Source organism: Oncorhynchus gorbuscha, unplaced genomic scaffold, assembly GCF_021184085.1.
Source record: "Oncorhynchus gorbuscha isolate QuinsamMale2020 ecotype Even-year unplaced genomic scaffold, OgorEven_v1.0 Un_scaffold_4073, whole genome shotgun sequence".
Taxonomy (NCBI): Eukaryota; Metazoa; Chordata; class Actinopteri; order Salmoniformes; family Salmonidae; genus Oncorhynchus; species Oncorhynchus gorbuscha.
This window is the reverse complement of record NW_025748179.1, coordinates 21512-39360: the sequence shown is the minus strand read 5'-3', so window position 1 is coordinate 39360 and position 17849 is coordinate 21512. Positions and strand designations below refer to the sequence as shown.

Genomic DNA, 17849 nt, shown 5'->3' with positions numbered 1-17849 from the left:
ATTGTCAAGTTAAAGTGCACTACTGTCAAAAACCGCTGAAAAAGTTATCCTCCTTTGAACCAGTGTGAGCCAGTGACATAAGGATTGTTGCAATTTCAAATACACTCCGCGACTTTACCAACTGTCCTATGGAAGGTCAACAAGTTATGAATTCGGCGATCTCAGGGAAAGATAATATGTTTGTCAAACACAAGTCAAAGTGCACTGCTGTCAAAAGTTGGAGCAAGCCACAAGAGAAAATACAATCCTTCGAGCTGGATTTGAACCATTGACCTAAGGATTGCTACAATTATCACCTACAGTCCTCCGCTCTACCAACTGAGCTATCGAAGGTGGACAAGCTATCCAAAAGCCATGACCTAGATGGTAAGAAGTTCAGCTGACCCTGCTGGTCATCCATGAACATTTGAACATCTTGGCCATGTTTTGTTATAATCACTACCCGGAACAGCCAGACGATGACTAGCCACCCCTCACAGCCTGGTTCCTCTCTAGTTTTTTTCCTAGGTTTTGGTCTTTCTAGGGAGTTTTTCCTAGCCACCGTGCTTCTACACCTGCATTGCTTGCTGTTTGGGGTTTTAGGCTGGGTTTCTGTACAGCACTTTGTGACATCAGCTGATGTAAGAAGGACTTTATAAAAATATTTGATTGATTTGATTGTCAAGTTAAAGTGCACTGCTGTCAAAAACCGCTGGAAATGTTATCCTCCTTTGAGCCAGTGTGAGCCAGTGACATAAGGATTGTTGCAATTTCAAATACACTCCGCGACTTTACCAACTGTCCTATGGAAGGTCAACAAGTAATGAATTCGGCGATCTCAGGGAAAGATAATATGTTTGTCAAACACAAGTCAAAGTGCACTGCTGTCAAAAGTTGGAGCAAGCCACAGGAAAAAATACACTCCTTCGAGCCGGATTTGAACCAGCAACCTAAGGATTGCTACAATTATCACCTACAGTCCTCCGCTCTACCAACTGAGCTATCGAAGGTGGACAAGTAACTCCAAAAGCCATGACATAGATGTTAAGAAGTTCTTCTGACCCTGCTGTTCATCCATGAACATTTGAACATCTTGGCCATGTTTTGTTATAATCGCTACCCGGAACAGCCAGATGATGACTGGCCACCCCTCACAGCCTGGTTCCTCTCTAGGTTTTTTCCTAGGTTTTGGTCTTTCTAGGGAGTTTTTCCTAGCCACCGTGCTTCTACACCTGCATTGCTTGCTGTTTGGGGTTTTAGGCTGGGTTTCTGTACAGCACTTTGTGACATCAGGTGATGTAAGAAGGACTTTATAAAAAATATTTGATTGATTTGATTGTCAAGTTAAAGTGCACTGCTGTCAAAAACCGCTGGAAATGTTATCCTCCTTTGAGCCAGTGTGAGCCAGTGACATAAGGATTGTTGCAATTTCAAATACACTCCGCGACTTTACCAACTGTCCTATGGAAGGTCAACAAGTTATGAATTCGGCGATCTCAGGGAAAGATAATATGTTTGTCAAACACAAGTCAAAGTGCACTGCTGTCAAAAGTTGGAGCAAGCCACAGGAAAAAATACACTCCTTCGAGCAGGATTTGAACCAGCGACCTAAGGATTGCTACAATTATCACCTACAGTCCTCCGCTCTACCAACTGAGCTATCGAAGGTGGACAAGTAACCCAAAAGCCATGACCTAGATGGTAAGAAGTTCAGCTGACCCTGCTGGTCATCCATGAACATTTGAACATCTTGGCCATGTTTTGTTATAATCGCTACCCGGAACAGCCAGATGATGACTGGCCACCCCTCACAGCCTGGTTCCTCTCTAGGTTTTTTCCTAGGTTTTGGTCTTTCTAGGGAGTTTTTCCTAGCCACCGTGCTTCTACACCTGCATTGCTTGCTGTTTGGGGTTTTAGGCTGGGTTTCTGTACAGCACTTTGTGACATCAGCTGATGTAAGAAGGACTTTATAAAAATATTTGATTGATTTGATTGTCAAGTTAAAGTGCACTGCTGTCAAAAACCGCTGGAAATGTTATCCTCCTCTGAGCCAGTGTGAGCCAGTGACATAAGGATTGTTGCATTTCAAATACACTCCGCGACTTTACCAACTGTCCTATGGAAGGTCAACAAGTTATGAATTCGGCGATCTCAGGGAAAGATAATATGTTTGTCAAACACAAGTCAAAGTGCACTGCTGTCAAAAGTTGGAGCAAGCCACAGGAAAAAATACACTCCTTCGAGCAGATTTGAACCAGCGACCTAAGGATTGCTACAATTATCACCTACAGTCCTCCGCTCTACCAACTGAGCTATCGAAGGTGGACAAGCTACCCAAAAGCCATGACCTAGATGGTAAGAAGTTCAGCTGACCCTGCTGTTCATCCATGAACATTTGAACATCTTGGCCATGTTTTGTTATAATCACTACCCGGAACAGCCAGACGATGACTAGCCACCCCTCACAGCCTGGTTCCTCTCTAGGTTTTTTCCTAGGTTTTGGTCTTTCTAGGGAGTTTTTCCTAGCCACCGTGCTTCTACACCTGCATTGCTTGCTGTTTGGGGTTTTAGGCTGGGTTTCTGTACAGCACTTTGTGACATCAGCTGATGTAAGAAGGACTTTATAAAAAATATTTGATTGATTTGATTGTCAAGTTAAAGTGCACTACTGTCAAAAACCGCTGAAAAAGTGATCCTCCTTTGAACCAGTGTGAGCCAGTGACATAAGGATTGTTGCAATTTCAAATACACTCCGCGACTTTACCAACTGTCTTATGGAAGGTCAACAAGTTATGAAATTGGCGATGTTAGGGAAAGATAATATGTTTGTCAAACACAAGTCAAAGTGCACTGCTGTCAAAAGTTGGAGCAAGCCACAAGAGAAAATACAATCCTTCGAGCTGGATTTGAACCAGCGACCTAAGGATTGCTACAATTATCACCTACAGTCCTCTGCTCTACCAACTGAGCTATCGAAGGTGGACAAGTAACTCCAAAAGCCATGACCTAGATGGTAAGAAGTTCAGCTGACCCTGCTGGTCATCCATGAACATTTGAACATCTTGGCCATGTTTTGTTATAATCGCTACCCGGAACAGCCAGATGATGACTGGCCACCCCTCACAGCCTGGTTCCTCTCTAATTTTTTTCCTAGGTTTTGGTCTTTCTAGGGAATTTTTCCTAGCCACCGTGCTTCTACACCTGCATTGCTTGCTGTTTGGGGTTTTAGGCTGGGTTTCTGTACAGCACTTTGTGACATCAGCTGATGTAAGAAGGACTTTATAAAAATATTTGATTGATTTGATTGTCAAGTTAAAGTGCACTGCTGTCAAAAACCGCTGGAAATGTTATCCTCCTTTGAGCCAGTGTGAGCCAGTGACATAAGGATTGTTGCAATTTCAAATACACTCCGCGACTTTACCAACTGTCCTATGGAAGGTCAACAAGTTATGAATTCGGCGATCTCAGGGAAAGATAATATGTTTGTCAAACACAAGTCAAAGTGCACTGCTGTCAAAAGTTGGAGCAAGCCACAAGAAAAAATACACTCCTTCGAGCCGGATTTGAACCAGCGACCTAAGGATTGCTACAATTATCACCTACAGTCCTCCGCTCTACCAACTGAGCTATCGAAGGTGGACAAGTATCCAAAAGCCATGACCTAGATGGTAAGAAGTTCAGCTGACCCTGCTGGTCATCCATGAACATTTGAACATCTTGGCCATGTTTTGTTATAATCGCTACCCGGAACAGCCAGATGATGACTGGCCACCCCTCACAGCCTGGTTCCTCTCTAATTTTTTTCCTAGGTTTTGGTCTTTCTAGGGAATTTTTCCTAGCCACCGTGCTTCTACACCTGCATTGCTTGCTGTTTGGCGTTTTAGGCTGGGTTTCTGTACGGCACTTTGTGACATCAGCTGATGTAAGAAGGGCTTTATAAAAATATTTGATTGATTTGATTGTCAAGTTAAAGTGCACTGCTGTCAAAAACCGCTGGAAATGTTATCCTCCTCTGAGCCAGTGTGAGCCAGTGACATAAGGATTGTTGCATTTCAAATACACTCCGCGACTTTACCAACTGTCCTACGGAAGGTCAACAAGTAATGAATTCGGCGATCTCAGGGAAAGATAATATGTTTGTCAAACACAAGTCAAAGTGCACTGCTGTCAAAAGTTGGAGCAAGCCACAGGAAAAAATACACTCCTTCGAGCCGGATTTGAACCAGCGACCTAAGGATTGCTACAATTATCACCTACAGTCCTCCGCTCTACCAACTGAGCTATCGAAGGTGGACAAGTAACTCCAAAAGCCATGACCTAGATGGTAAGAAGTTCAGCTGACCCTGCTGGTCATCCATGAACATTTGAACATCTTGGCCATGTTTTGTTATAATCACTACCCGGAACAGCCAGACGATGACTAGCCACCCCTCACAGCCTGGTTCCTCTCTAGGTTTTTTCCTAGGTTTTGGTCTTTCTAGGGAGTTTTTCCTAGCCACCGTGCTTCTACACCTGCATTGCTTGCTGTTTGGGGTTTTAGGCTGGGTTTCTGTACAGCACTTTGTGACATCAGCTGATGTAAGAAGGACTTTATAAAAATATTTGATTGATTTGATTGTCAAGTTAAAGTGCACTGCTGTCAAAAACCGCTGAAAAAGTTATCCTCCTTTGAGCCAGTGTGAGCCAGTGACATAAGGATTGTTGCATTTCAAATACACTCCGCGACTTTACCAACTGTCCTATGGAAGGTCAACAAGTAATGAATTCGGCGATCTCAGGGAAAGATAATATGTTTGTCAAACACAAGTCAAAGTGCACTGCTGTCAAAAGTTGGAGCAAGCCACAGGAAAAAATACACTCCTTCGAGCCGGATTTGAACCAGCGACCTAAGGATTGCTACAATTATCACCTACAGTCCTCCGCTCTACCAACTGAGCTATCGAAGGTGGACAAGATATCCAAAAGCCATGACCTAGATGGTAAGAAGTTCAGCTGACCCTGCTGGTCATCCATGAACATTTGAACATCTTGGCCATGTTTTCTTATAATCGCTACCCGGAACAGCCAGACGATGACTAGCCACCCCTCAAGCCTGGTTCCTCTCTAGGTTTTTTCCTAGGTTTTGGTCTTTCTAGGGAGTTTTTCCTAGCCACCGTGCTTCTACACCTGCATTGCTTGCTGTTTGGGGTTTTAGGCTGGGTTTCTGTACAGCACTTTGTGACATCAGCTGATGTAAGAAGGACTTTATAAAAATATTTGATTGATTTGATTGTCAAGTTAAAGTGCACTGCTGTCAAAAACCGCTGAAAAAGTTATCCTCCTTTGAACCAGTGTGAGCCAGTGACATAAGGATTGTTGCAATTTCAAATACACTCCGCGACTTTACCAACTGTCTTATGGAAGGTCAACAAGTTATGAATTCGGCGATCTCAGGGAAAGATAATATGTTTGTCAAACACAAGTCAAAGTGCACTGCTGTCAAAAGTTGGAGCAAGCCACAAGAAAAAATACACTCCTTCGAGCCAGATTTGAACCAGCGACCTAAGGATTGCTACAATTATCACCTACAGTCCTCCGCTCTACCAACTGAGCTATCGAAGGTGGACAAGTTACCCAAAAGCCATGACCTAGATGGTAAGAAGTTCAGCTGACCCTGCTGGTCATCCATGAACATTTGAACATCTTGGCCATGTTTTGTTATAATCGCTACCCGGAACAGCCAGATGATGACTGGCCACCCCTCACAGCCTGGTTCCTCTCTAATGTTTTTCCTAGGTTTTGGTCTTTCTAGGGAATTTTTCCTAGCCACCGTGCTTCTACACCTGCATTGCTTGCTGTTTGGCGTTTTAGGCTGGGTTTCTGTACAGCACTTTGTGACATCAGCTGATGTAAGAAGGACTTTATAAAAATATTTGATTGATTTGATTGTCAAGTTAAAGTGCACTGCTGTCAAAAACCGCTGGAAATGTTATCCTCCTCTGAGCCAGTGTGAGCCAGTGACATAAGGATTGTTGCATTTCAAATACACTCCGCGACTTTACCAACTGTCCTACGGAAGGTCAACAAGTAATGAATTCGGCGATCTCAGGGAAAGATAATATGTTTGTCAAACACAAGTCAAAGTGCACTGCTGTCAAAAGTTGGAGCAAGCCACAGGAAAAAATACACTCCTTCGAGCCGGATTTGAACCAGCCCTAAGGGATTGCTACAATTATCACCTACAGTCCTCCGCTCTACCAACTGAGCTATCGAAGGTGGACAAGTACATCCAAAAGCCATGACCTAGATGGTAAGAAGTTCAGCTGACCCTGCTGGTCATCCATGAACATTTGAACATCTTGGCCATGTTTTGTTATAATCGCTACCCGGAACAGCCAGACGATGACTAGCCACCCCTCACAGCCTGGTTCCTCTCTAGGTTTTTTCCTAGGTTTTGGTCTTTCTAGGGAGTTTTTCCTAGCCACCGTGCTTCTACACCTGCATTGCTTGCTGTTTGGGGTTTTAGGCTGGGTTTCTGTACAGCACTTTGTGACATCAGCTGATGTAAGAAGGACTTTATAAAAATATTTGATTGATTTGATTGTCAAGTTAAAGTGCACTGCTGTCAAAAACCGCTGAAAAAGTTATCCTCCTTTGAGCCAGTGTGAGCCAGTGACATAAGGATTGTTGCATTTCAAATACACTCCGCGACTTTACCAACTGTCCTATGGAAGGTCAACAAGTAATGAATTCGGCGATCTCAGGGAAAGATAATATGTTTGTCAAACACAAGTCAAAGTGCACTGCTGTCAAAAGTTGGAGCAAGCCACAGGAAAAAATACACTCCTTCGAGCCGGATTTGAACCAGCGACCTAAGGATTGCTACAATTATCACCTACAGTCCTCCGCTCTACCAACTGAGCTATCGAAGGTGGACAAGATATCCAAAAGCCATGACCTAGATGGTAAGAAGTTCAGCTGACCCTGCTGGTCATCCATGAACATTTGAACATCTTGGCCATGTTTTCTTATAATCGCTACCCGGAACAGCCAGACGATGACTAGCCACCCCTCAAAGCCTGGTTCCTCTCTAGGTTTTTTCCTAGGTTTTGGTCTTTCTAGGGAGTTTTTCCTAGCCACCGTGCTTCTACACCTGCATTGCTTGCTGTTTGGGGTTTTAGGCTGGGTTTCTGTACAGCACTTTGTGACATCAGCTGATGTAAGAAGGACTTTATAAAAATATTTGATTGATTTGATTGTCAAGTTAAAGTGCACTGCTGTCAAAAACCGCTGAAAAAGTTATCCTCCTTTGAACCAGTGTGAGCCAGTGACATAAGGATTGTTGCAATTTCAAATACACTCCGCGACTTTACCAACTGTCTTATGGAAGGTCAACAAGTTATGAATTCGGCGATCTCAGGGAAAGATAATATGTTTGTCAAACACAAGTCAAAGTGCACTGCTGTCAAAAGTTGGAGCAAGCCACAAGAAAAAATACACTCCTTCGAGCCGGATTTGAACCAGCGACCTAAGGATTGCTACAATTATCACCTACAGTCCTCCGCTCTACCAACTGAGCTATCGAAGGTGGACAAGATATCCAAAAGCCATGACCTAGATGGTAAGAAGTTCAGCTGACCCTGCTGGTCATCCATGAACATTTGAACATCTTGGCCATGTTTTGTTATAATCGCTACCCGGAACAGCCAGATGATGACTGGCCACCCCTCACAGCCTGGTTCCTCTCTAATGTTTTTCCTAGGTTTTGGTCTTTCTAGGGAATTTTTCCTAGCCACCGTGCTTCTACACCTGCATTGCTTGCTGTTTGGCGTTTTAGGCTGGGTTTCTGTACAGCACTTTGTGACATCAGCTGATGTAAGAAGGACTTTATAAAAATATTTGATTGATTTGATTGTCAAGTTAAAGTGCACTGCTGTCAAAAACCGCTGGAAATGTTATCCTCCTCTGAGCCAGTGTGAGCCAGTGACATAAGGATTGTTGCATTTCAAATACACTCCGCGACTTTACCAACTGTCCTACGGAAGGTCAACAAGTAATGAATTCGGCGATCTCAGGGAAAGATAATATGTTTGTCAAACACAAGTCAAAGTGCACTGCTGTCAAAAGTTGGAGCAAGCCACAGGAAAAAATACACTCCTTCGAGCCGGATTTGAACCAGCGACCTAAGGATTGCTACAATTATCACCTACAGTCCTCCGCTCTACCAACTGAGCTATCGAAGGTGGACAAGATATCCAAAAGCCATGACCTAGATGGTAAGAAGTTCAGCTGACCCTGCTGGTCATCCATGAACATTTGAACATCTTGGCCATGTTTTCTTATAATCGCTACCCGGAACAGCCAGACGATGACTAGCCACCCCTCAAAGCCTGGTTCCTCTCTAGGTTTTTTCCTAGGTTTTGGTCTTTCTAGGGAGTTTTTCCTAGCCACCGTGCTTCTACACCTGCATTGCTTGCTGTTTGGGGTTTTAGGCTGGGTTTCTGTACAGCACTTTGTGACATCAGCTGATGTAAGAAGGACTTTATAAAAATATTTGATTGATTTGATTGTCAAGTTAAAGTGCACTACTGTCAAAAACCGCTGAAAAAGTTATCCTCCTTTGAACCAGTGTGAGCCAGTGACATAAGGATTGTTGCAATTTCAAATACACTCCGCGACTTTACCAACTGTCTTATGGAAGGTCAACAAGTTATGAATTCGGCGATCTCAGGGAAAGATAATATGTTTGTCAAACACAAGTCAAAGTGCACTGCTGTCAAAAGTTGGAGCAAGCCACAAGAAAAAATACACTCCTTCGAGCCGGATTTGAACCAGCGACCTAAGGATTGCTACAATTATCACCTACAGTCCTCCGCTCTACCAACTGAGCTATCGAAGGTGGACAAGTTACCCAAAAGCCATGACCTAGATGGTAAGAAGTTCAGCTGACCCTGCTGGTCATCCATGAACATTTGAACATCTTGGCCATGTTTTGTTATAATCGCTACCCGGAACAGCCAGATGATGACTGGCCACCCCTCACAGCCTGGTTCCTCTCTAATGTTTTTCCTAGGTTTTGGTCTTTCTAGGGAATTTTTCCTAGCCACCGTGCTTCTACACCTGCATTGCTTGCTGTTTGGCGTTTTAGGCTGGGTTTCTGTACAGCACTTTGTGACATCAGCTGATGTAAGAAGGACTTTATAAAAATATTTGATTGATTTGATTGTCAAGTTAAAGTGCACTGCTGTCAAAAACCGCTGGAAATGTTATCCTCCTCTGAGCCAGTGTGAGCCAGTGACATAAGGATTGTTGCATTTCAAATACACTCCGCGACTTTACCAACTGTCCTACGGAAGGTCAACAAGTAATGAATTCGGCGATCTCAGGGAAAGATAATATGTTTGTCAAACACAAGTCAAAGTGCACTGCTGTCAAAAGTTGGAGCAAGCCACAGGAAAAAATACACTCCTTCGAGCCGGATTTGAACCAGCGACCTAAGGATTGCTACAATTATCACCTACAGTCCTCCGCTCTACCAACTGAGCTATCGAAGGTGGACAAGATATCCAAAAGCCATGACCTAGATGGTAAGAAGTTCAGCTGACCCTGCTGGTCATCCATGAACATTTGAACATCTTGGCCATGTTTTCTTATAATCGCTACCCGGAACAGCCAGACGATGACTAGCCACCCCTCAAAGCCTGGTTCCTCTCTAGGTTTTTTCCTAGGTTTTGGTCTTTCTAGGGAGTTTTTCCTAGCCACCGTGCTTCTACACCTGCATTGCTTGCTGTTTGGGGTTTTAGGCTGGGTTTCTGTACAGCACTTTGTGACATCAGCTGATGTAAGAAGGACTTTATAAAAATATTTGATTGATTTGATTGTCAAGTTAAAGTGCACTACTGTCAAAAACCGCTGAAAAAGTTATCCTCCTTTGAACCAGTGTGAGCCAGTGACATAAGGATTGTTGCAATTTCAAATACACTCCGCGACTTTACCAACTGTCTTAGGGAAGGTCAACAAGTTATGAATTCGGCGATGTCAGGGAAAGATAATATGTTTGTCAAACACAAGTCAAAGTGCACTGCTGTCAAAAGTTGGAGCAAGCCACAAGAAAAAATACACTCCTTCGAGCCGGATTTGAACCAGCGACCTAAGGATTGCTACAATTATCACCTACAGTCCTCCGCTCTACCAACTGAGCTATCGAAGGTGGACAAGTAACTCCAAAAGCCATGACCTAGATGGTAAGAAGTTCAGCTGACCCTGCTGGTCATCCATGAACATTTGAACATCTTGGCCATGTTTTGTTATAATCGCTACCCGGAACAGCCAGATGATGACTGGCCACCCCTCACAGCCTGGTTCCTCTCTAATTTTTTCCTAGGTTTTGGTCTTTCTAGGGAATTTTTCCTAGCCACCGTGCTTCTACACCTGCATTGCTTGCTGTTTGGGGTTTTAGGCTGGGTTTCTGTACAGCACTTTGTGACATCAGCTGATGTAAGAAGGACTTTATAAAAATATTTGATTGATTTGATTGTCAAGTTAAAGTGCACTGCTGTCAAAAACCGCTGGAAATGTTATCCTCCTCTGAGCCAGTGTGAGCCAGTGACATAAGGATTGTTGCATTTCAAATACACTCCGCGACTTTACCAACTGTCCTACGGAAGGTCAACAAGTAATGAATTCGGCGATCTCAGGGAAAGATAATATGTTTTCAAACACAAGTCAAAGTGCACTGCTGTCAAAAGTTGGAGCAAGCCACAGAAAAAATACACTCCTTCGAGCTGATTTGAACCAGCGACCTAAGGATTGCTACAATTATCACCTACAGTCCTCCGCTCTACCAACTGAGCTATCGAAGGTGGACAAGTAATCCAAAAGCCATGACCTATGATAAAAAGAAGTTCAGCTGACCCTGCTGGTCATCCATGAACATTTGAACATCTTGGCCATGTTTTGTTATAATCGCTACCCGGAACAGCCAGACGATGACTAGCCACCCCTCACAGCCTGGTTCCTCTCTAGGTTTTTTCCTAGGTTTTGGTCTTTCTAGGGAGTTTTTCCTAGCCACCGTGCTTCTACACCTGCATTGCTTGCTGTTTGGGGTTTTAGGCTGGGTTTCTGTACAGCACTTTGTGACATCAGCTGATGTAAGAAGGACTTTATAAAAATATTTGATTGATTTGATTGTCAAGTTAAAGTGCACTGCTGTCAAAAACCGCTGGAAATGTTATCCTCCTCTGAGCCAGTGTGAGCCAGTGACATAAGGATTGTTGCATTTCAAATACACTCCGCGACTTTACCAACTGTCCTACGGAAGGTCAACAAGTAATGAATTCGGCGATCTCAGGGAAAGATAATATGTTTGTCAAACACAAGTCAAAGTGCACTGCTGTCAAAAGTTGGAGCAAGCCACAAGAAAAAATACACTCCTTCGAGCCGGATTTGAACCAGCGACCTAAGGATTGCTACAATTATCACCTACAGTCCTCCGCTCTACCAACTGAGCTATCGAAGGTGGACAAGTTATCCAAAAGCCATGACCTAGATGGTAAGAAGTTCAGCTGACCCTGCTGGTCATCCATGAACATTTGAACATCTTGGCCATGTTTTGTTATAATCGCTACCCGGAACAGCCAGATGATGACTGGCCACCCCTCACAGCCTGGTTCCTCTCTAATTTTTTCCTAGGTTTTGGTCTTTCTAGGGAGTTTTTCCTAGCCACCGTGCTTCTACACCTGCATTGCTTGCTGTTTGGCGTTTTAGGCTGGGTTTCTGTACAGCACTTTGTGACATCAGCTGATGTAAGAAGGACTTTATAAAAATATTTGATTGATTTGATTGTCAAGTTAAAGTGCACTGCTGTCAAAAACCGCTGGAAATGTTATCCTCCTCTGAGCCAGTGTGAGCCAGTGACATAAGGATTGTTGCATTTCAAATACACTCCGCGACTTTACCAACTGTCCTACGGAAGGTCAACAAGTAATGAATTCGGCGATCTCAGGGAAAGATAATATGTTTGTCAAACACAAGTCAAAGTGCACTGCTGTCAAAAGTTGGAGCAAGCCACAAGAAAAAATACACTCCTTCGAGCAGGATTTGAACCAGCGACCTAAGGATTGCTACAATTATCACCTACAGTCCTCCGCTCTACCAACTGAGCTATCGAAGGTGGACAAGTAACTGCAAAAGCCATGACCTAGATAGAAAAGAAGTTCAGCTGACCCTGCTGGTCATCCATGAACATTTGAACATCTTGGCCATGTTTTGTTATAATCGCTACCCGGAACAGCCAGATGATGACTGGCCACCCCTCACAGCCTGGTTCCTCTCTAATTTTTTTCCTAGGTTTTGGTCTTTCTAGGGAATTTTTCCTAGCCACCGTGCTTCTACACCTGCATTGCTTGCTGTTTGGGGTTTTAGGCTGGGTTTCTGTACAGCACTTTGTGACATCAGCTGATGTAAGAAGGACTTTATAAAAATATTTGATTGATTTGATTGTCAAGTTAAAGTGCACTGCTGTCAAAAACCGCTGGAAATGTTATCCTCCTCTGAGCCAGTGTGAGCCAGTGACATAAGGATTGTTGCATTTCAAATACACTCCGCGACTTTACCAACTGTCCTACGGAAGGTCAACAAGTAATGAATTCGGCGATGTCAGGGAAAGATAATATGTTTGTCAAACACAAGTCAAAGTGCACTGCTGTCAAAAGTTGGAGCAAGTCACAAGAGAAAAAACAATCCTTCGAGCTGATTTTGAACCAGCGACCTAAGGATTGCTACAATTATCACCTACAGTCCTCCGCTCTACCAACTGAGCTATCGAAGGTGGACAAGTAACTGCAAAAGCCATGACCTAGATAAAAAGAAGTTCAGCTGACTCTGCTGGTCATCCATGAACATTTGAACATCTTGGCCATGTTTTCTTATAATCGCTACCCGGAACAGCCAGACGATGACTGGCCACCCCTCACAGCCTGGTTCCTCTCTAGGTTTTTTCCTAGGTTTTGGTCTTTCTAGGGAGTTTTTCCTAGCCACCGTGCTTCTACACCTGCATTGCTTGCTGTTTGGCGTTTTAGGCTGGGTTTCTGTACGGCACTTTGTGACATCAGCTGATGTAAGAAGGGCTTTATAAAAATATTTGATTGATTTGATTGTCAAGTTAAAGTGCACTGCTGTCAAAAACCGCTGGAAATGTTATCCTCCTCTGAACAGTGTGAGTGTGAGCCAGTGACATAAGGATTGTTGCAATTTCAAATACACTCCGCGACTTTACCAACTGTCCTATGGAAGGTCAACAAGTTATGAATTCGGCGATCTCAGGGAAAGATAATATGTTTGTCAAACACAAGTCAAAGTGCACTGCTGTCAAAAGTTGGAGCAAGCCACAGGAAAAAATACACTCCTTCGAGCCGGATTTGAACCAGCGACCTAAGGATTGCTACAATTATCACCTACAGTCCTCCGCTCTACCAACTGAGCTATCGAAGGTGGACAAGTTATCCAAAAGCCATGACCTAGATGGTAAGAAGTTCAGCTGACCCTGCTGGTCATCCATGAACATTTGAACATCTTGGCCATGTTTTGTTATAATCGCTACCCGGAACAGCCAGATGATGACTGGCCACCCCTCACAGCCTGGTTCCTCTCTAGGTTTTTCCTAGGTTTTGGTCTTTCTAGGGAGTTTTTCCTAGCCACCGTGCTTCTACACCTGCATTGCTTGCTGTTTGGCGTTTTAGGCTGGGTTTCTGTACAGCACTTTGTGACATCAGCTGATGTAAGAAGGACTTTATAAAAATATTTGATTGATTTGATTGTCAAGTTAAAGTGCACTGCTGTCAAAAACCGCTGGAAATGTTATCCTCCTCTGAGCCAGTGTGAGCCAGTGACATAAGGATTGTTGCAATTTCAAATACACTCCGCGACTTTACCAACTGTCCTATGGAAGGTCAACAAGTAATGAAATTGGCGATGTTAGGGAAAGATAATATGTTTGTCAAACACAAGTCAAAGTGCACTGCTGTCAAAAGTTGGAGCAAGCCACAGGAAAAAATACACTCCTTCGAGCAGGACTTGAACCAGCGACCTAAGGATTGCTACAATTATCACCTACAGTCCTCCGCTCTACCAACTGAGCTATCGAAGGTGGACAAGATATCCAAAAGCCATGACCTAGATGGTAAGAAGTTCAGCTGACCCTGCTGGTCATCCATGAACATTTGAACATCTTGGCCATGTTTTCTTATAATCGCTACCCGGAACAGCCAGACGATGACTAGCCACCCCTCACAGCCTGGTTCCTCTCTAATTGTTTTTCCTAGGTTTTGGTCTTTCTAGGGAGTTTTTCCTAGCCACCGTGCTTCTACACCTGCATTGCTTGCTGTTTGGCGTTTTAGGCTGGGTTTCTGTACAGCACTTTGTGACATCAGCTGATGTAAGAAGGACTTTATAAAAATATTTGATTGATTTGATTGTCAAGTTAAAGTGCACTGCTGTCAAAAACCGCTGGAAATGTTATCCTCCTCTGAGCCAGTGTGAGCCAGTGACATAAGGATTGTTGCAATTTCAAATACACTCCGCGACTTTACCAACTGTCCTATGGAAGGTCAACAAGTAATGAATTCGGCGATCTCAGGGAAAGATAATATGTTTGTCAAACACAAGTCAAAGTGCACTGCTGTCAAAAGTTGGAGCAAGCCACAGAGAAAAAATACACTCCTTCGAGCTGATTTTGAACCAGCGACCTAAGGATTGCTACAATTATCACCTACAGTCCTCCGCTCTACCAACTGAGCTATCGAAGGTGGACAAGTAACTGCAAAAGCCATGACCTAGATGATAAGAAGTTCAGCTGACCCTGCTGGTCATCCATGAACATTTGAACATCTTGGCCATGTTTTCTTATAATCGCTACCCGGAACAGCCAGACGATGACTAGCCACCCCTCACAGCCTGGTTCCTCTCTAGGTTTTTTCCTAGGTTTTGGTCTTTCTAGGGAGTTTTTCCTAGCCACCGTGCTTCTACACCTGCATTGCTTGCTGTTTGGGGTTTTAGGCTGGGTTTCTGTACAGCACTTTGTGACATCAGCTGATGTAAGAAGGACTTTATAAAAAATATTTGATTGTTTTGATTGTCAAGTTAAAGTGCACTGCTGTCAAAAACCACTGAAAAAGTTATCCTCCTCTGAGCCAGTGTGAGCCAGTGACATAAGGATTGTTCCATTTCAAATACACTCCGCGACTTTACCAACTGTCCTACGGAAGGTCAACAAGTAATGAATTCGGCGATCTCAGGGAAAGATAATATGTTTGTCAAACACAAGTCAAAGTGCACTGCTGTCAAAAGTTGGAGCAAGCCACAAGAAAAAATACACTCCTTCGAGCTGGATTTGAACCAGCGACCTAAGGATTGCTACAATTATCACCTACAGTCCTCCGCTCTACCAACTGAGCTATCAAAGTTGGACAAGTAACTGCAAAAGCCATGACCTAGATAAAAAGAAGTTCAGCTGACTCTGCTGGTCATCCATGAACATTTGAACATCTTGGCCATGTTTTCTTATAATCGCTACCCGGAACAGCCAGACGATGACTAGCCACCCCTCACAGCCTGGTTCCTCTCTAGGTTTTTTCCTAGGTTTTGGTCTTTCTAGGGAGTTTTTCCTAGCCACCGTGCTTCTACACCTGCATTGCTTGCTGTTTGGCGTTTTAGGCTGGGTTTCTGTATGGCACTTTGTGACATCAGCTGATGTAAGAAGAGCTTCATAAAAATATTTGATTGATTTGATTAAGTTAAAGTGCACTGCTGTCAAAAACCGCTGGTAATGTTATCCTCCTCTGAGCCAGTGTGAGCCAGTGACATAAGGATTGTTGCAATTTCAAATACACTCCGCGACTTTACCAACTGTCCTATGGAAGGTCAACAAGTAATGAATTCGGCGATCTCAGGGAAAGATAATATGTTTGTCAAACACAAGTCAAAGTGCACTGCTGTCAAAAGTTGGAGCAAGCCACAGGAAAAAATACACTCCTTCGAGCCGGATTTGAACCAGCGACCTAAGGAAGGATTGCTACAATTATCACCTACAGTCCTCCGCTCTACCAACTGAGCTATCGAAGGTGGACAAGTATCTGCAAAAGCCATGACCTAGATGGTAAGAAGTTCAGCTGACCCTGCTGGTCATCCATGAACATTTGAACATCTTGGCCATGTTTTGTTATAATCGCTACCCGGAACAGCCAGATGATGACTGGCCACCCCTCACAGCCTGGTTCCTCTCTAATTTTTTCCTAGGTTTTGGTCTTTCTAGGGAGTTTTTCCTAGCCACCGTGCTTCTACACCTGCATTGCTTGCTGTTTGGCGTTTTAGGCTGGGTTTCTGTACAGCACTTTGTGACATCAGCTGATGTAAGAAGGGCTTTATAAAAATATTTGATTGATTTGATTGTGAAGTTAAAGTGCACTGCTGTCAAAAACCGCTGGAAATGTTATCCTCCTCTGAGCCAGTGTGAGCCAGTGACATAAGGATTGTTGCATTTCAAATACACTCCGCGACTTTACCAACTGTCTTAGGGAAGGTCAACAAGTAATGAATTCGGCGATCTCAGGGAAAGATAATATGTTTGTCAAACACAAGTCAAAGTGCACTGCTGTCAAAAGTTGGAGCAAGCCACAGGAAAAAATACACTCCTTCGAGCTGGATTTGAACCAGCGACCTAAGGATTGCTACAATTATCACCTACAGTCCTCCGCTCTACCAACTGAGCTATCGAAGGTGGACAAGTATATCCAAAAGCCATGACCTAGATGGTAAGAAGTTCAGCTGACCCTGCTGGTCATCCATGAACATTTGAACATCTTGGCCATGTTTTCTTATAATCGCTACCCGGAACAGCCAGACGATGACTAGCCACCCCTCACAGCCTGGTTCCTCTCTAGGTTTTTTCCTAGGTTTTGGTCTTTCTAGGGAGTTTTTCCTAGCCACCGTGCTTCTACACCTGCATTGCTTGCTGTTTGGGGTTTTAGGCTGGGTTTCTGTACAGCACTTTGTGACATCAGCTGATGTAAAGGACTTTATAAAAATATTTGATTGATTTGATTGTCAAGTTAAAGTGCACTGCTGTCAAAAACCGCTGAAAAAGTTATCCTCCTTTGAGCCAGTGTGAGCCAGTGACATAAGGATTGTTGCAATTTCAAATACACTCCGCGACTTTACCAACTGTCCTATGGAAGGTCAACAAGTAATGAATTCGGCGATCTCAGGGAAAGATAATATGTTTGTCAAACACAAGTCAAAGTGCACTGCTGTCAAAAGTTGGAGCAAGCCACAAGAAAAAATACACTCCTTCGAGCCGGATTTGAACCAGCGACCTAAGGATTGCTACAATTATCACCTACAGTCCTCCGCTCTACCAACTGAGCTATCGAAGGTGGACAAGTTATCCAAAAGCCATGACCTAGATGGTAAGAAGTTCAGCTGACCCTGCTGGTCATCCATGAACATTTGAACATCTTGGCCATGTTTTGTTATAATCGCTACCCGGAACAGCCAGATGATGACTGGCCACCCCTCACAGCCTGGTTCCTCTCTAATTTTTTTCCTAGGTTTTGGTCTTTCTAGGGAATTTTTCCTAGCCACCGTGCTTCTACACCTGCATTGCTTGCTGTTTGGCGTTTTAGGCTGGGTTTCTGTACGGCACTTTGTGACATCAGCTGATGTAAGAAGGGCTTTATAAAAATATTTGATTGATTTGATTGTCAAGTTAAAGTGCACTGCTGTCAAAAACCGCTGGAAATGTTATCCTCCTTTGAGCCAGTGTGAGCCAGTGACATAAGGATTGTTGCAATTTCAAATACACTCCGCGACTTTACCAACTGTCCTATGGAAGGTCA

At 43.7% G+C, this 17849-nt stretch overlaps 25 non-coding genes across 25 annotated transcripts; all 25 read right to left on the bottom strand.

The window, feature by feature from the left end:
* Positions 1-245: 245 nt before the first annotated feature.
* Positions 246-333, bottom strand: trnay-gua. The gene is given in 2 exon segments: positions 246-281; positions 297-333. It is a non-coding gene; the product is annotated as a tRNA-Tyr (tRNA).
* A 568-nt stretch (positions 334-901) lies between these two features.
* On the bottom strand, positions 902-989 carry trnay-gua. Its single transcript is given in 2 exon segments — positions 902-937; positions 953-989. It is a non-coding gene; the product is annotated as a tRNA-Tyr (tRNA).
* A 570-nt stretch (positions 990-1559) lies between these two features.
* trnay-gua lies at positions 1560-1647 on the bottom strand. The gene is given in 2 exon segments: positions 1560-1595; positions 1611-1647. It is a non-coding gene; the product is annotated as a tRNA-Tyr (tRNA).
* A 1223-nt stretch (positions 1648-2870) lies between these two features.
* On the bottom strand, positions 2871-2958 carry trnay-gua. The gene is given in 2 exon segments: positions 2871-2906; positions 2922-2958. It is a non-coding gene; the product is annotated as a tRNA-Tyr (tRNA).
* Positions 2959-3527: 569 nt separating this feature from the next.
* Positions 3528-3615, bottom strand: trnay-gua. The gene is given in 2 exon segments: positions 3528-3563; positions 3579-3615. It is a non-coding gene; the product is annotated as a tRNA-Tyr (tRNA).
* A 566-nt stretch (positions 3616-4181) lies between these two features.
* trnay-gua lies at positions 4182-4269 on the bottom strand. The gene is given in 2 exon segments: positions 4182-4217; positions 4233-4269. It is a non-coding gene; the product is annotated as a tRNA-Tyr (tRNA).
* A 568-nt stretch (positions 4270-4837) lies between these two features.
* On the bottom strand, positions 4838-4925 carry trnay-gua. The gene is given in 2 exon segments: positions 4838-4873; positions 4889-4925. It is a non-coding gene; the product is annotated as a tRNA-Tyr (tRNA).
* A 567-nt stretch (positions 4926-5492) lies between these two features.
* Positions 5493-5580, bottom strand: trnay-gua. Its single transcript is given in 2 exon segments — positions 5493-5528; positions 5544-5580. It is a non-coding gene; the product is annotated as a tRNA-Tyr (tRNA).
* A 1222-nt stretch (positions 5581-6802) lies between these two features.
* Positions 6803-6890, bottom strand: trnay-gua. Its single transcript is given in 2 exon segments — positions 6803-6838; positions 6854-6890. It is a non-coding gene; the product is annotated as a tRNA-Tyr (tRNA).
* A 568-nt stretch (positions 6891-7458) lies between these two features.
* Positions 7459-7546, bottom strand: trnay-gua. The gene is given in 2 exon segments: positions 7459-7494; positions 7510-7546. It is a non-coding gene; the product is annotated as a tRNA-Tyr (tRNA).
* Positions 7547-8113: 567 nt separating this feature from the next.
* Positions 8114-8201, bottom strand: trnay-gua. Its single transcript is given in 2 exon segments — positions 8114-8149; positions 8165-8201. It is a non-coding gene; the product is annotated as a tRNA-Tyr (tRNA).
* A 568-nt stretch (positions 8202-8769) lies between these two features.
* Positions 8770-8857, bottom strand: trnay-gua. The gene is given in 2 exon segments: positions 8770-8805; positions 8821-8857. It is a non-coding gene; the product is annotated as a tRNA-Tyr (tRNA).
* Positions 8858-9424: 567 nt separating this feature from the next.
* trnay-gua lies at positions 9425-9512 on the bottom strand. The gene is given in 2 exon segments: positions 9425-9460; positions 9476-9512. It is a non-coding gene; the product is annotated as a tRNA-Tyr (tRNA).
* Positions 9513-10080: 568 nt separating this feature from the next.
* Positions 10081-10168, bottom strand: trnay-gua. The gene is given in 2 exon segments: positions 10081-10116; positions 10132-10168. It is a non-coding gene; the product is annotated as a tRNA-Tyr (tRNA).
* A 565-nt stretch (positions 10169-10733) lies between these two features.
* Positions 10734-10820, bottom strand: trnay-gua. Its single transcript is given in 2 exon segments — positions 10734-10768; positions 10784-10820. It is a non-coding gene; the product is annotated as a tRNA-Tyr (tRNA).
* Positions 10821-11388: 568 nt separating this feature from the next.
* On the bottom strand, positions 11389-11476 carry trnay-gua. The gene is given in 2 exon segments: positions 11389-11424; positions 11440-11476. It is a non-coding gene; the product is annotated as a tRNA-Tyr (tRNA).
* Positions 11477-12042: 566 nt separating this feature from the next.
* On the bottom strand, positions 12043-12130 carry trnay-gua. The gene is given in 2 exon segments: positions 12043-12078; positions 12094-12130. It is a non-coding gene; the product is annotated as a tRNA-Tyr (tRNA).
* Positions 12131-12699: 569 nt separating this feature from the next.
* Positions 12700-12787, bottom strand: trnay-gua. The gene is given in 2 exon segments: positions 12700-12735; positions 12751-12787. It is a non-coding gene; the product is annotated as a tRNA-Tyr (tRNA).
* Positions 12788-13361: 574 nt separating this feature from the next.
* trnay-gua lies at positions 13362-13449 on the bottom strand. The gene is given in 2 exon segments: positions 13362-13397; positions 13413-13449. It is a non-coding gene; the product is annotated as a tRNA-Tyr (tRNA).
* A 567-nt stretch (positions 13450-14016) lies between these two features.
* Positions 14017-14104, bottom strand: trnay-gua. The gene is given in 2 exon segments: positions 14017-14052; positions 14068-14104. It is a non-coding gene; the product is annotated as a tRNA-Tyr (tRNA).
* Positions 14105-14674: 570 nt separating this feature from the next.
* trnay-gua lies at positions 14675-14762 on the bottom strand. Its single transcript is given in 2 exon segments — positions 14675-14710; positions 14726-14762. It is a non-coding gene; the product is annotated as a tRNA-Tyr (tRNA).
* Positions 14763-15331: 569 nt separating this feature from the next.
* Positions 15332-15419, bottom strand: trnay-gua. Its single transcript is given in 2 exon segments — positions 15332-15367; positions 15383-15419. It is a non-coding gene; the product is annotated as a tRNA-Tyr (tRNA).
* Positions 15420-15985: 566 nt separating this feature from the next.
* trnay-gua lies at positions 15986-16077 on the bottom strand. Its single transcript is given in 2 exon segments — positions 15986-16021; positions 16041-16077. It is a non-coding gene; the product is annotated as a tRNA-Tyr (tRNA).
* A 567-nt stretch (positions 16078-16644) lies between these two features.
* Positions 16645-16732, bottom strand: trnay-gua. Its single transcript is given in 2 exon segments — positions 16645-16680; positions 16696-16732. It is a non-coding gene; the product is annotated as a tRNA-Tyr (tRNA).
* Positions 16733-17299: 567 nt separating this feature from the next.
* Positions 17300-17387, bottom strand: trnay-gua. Its single transcript is given in 2 exon segments — positions 17300-17335; positions 17351-17387. It is a non-coding gene; the product is annotated as a tRNA-Tyr (tRNA).
* Between the last annotated feature and the right edge of the window lie 462 nt (positions 17388-17849).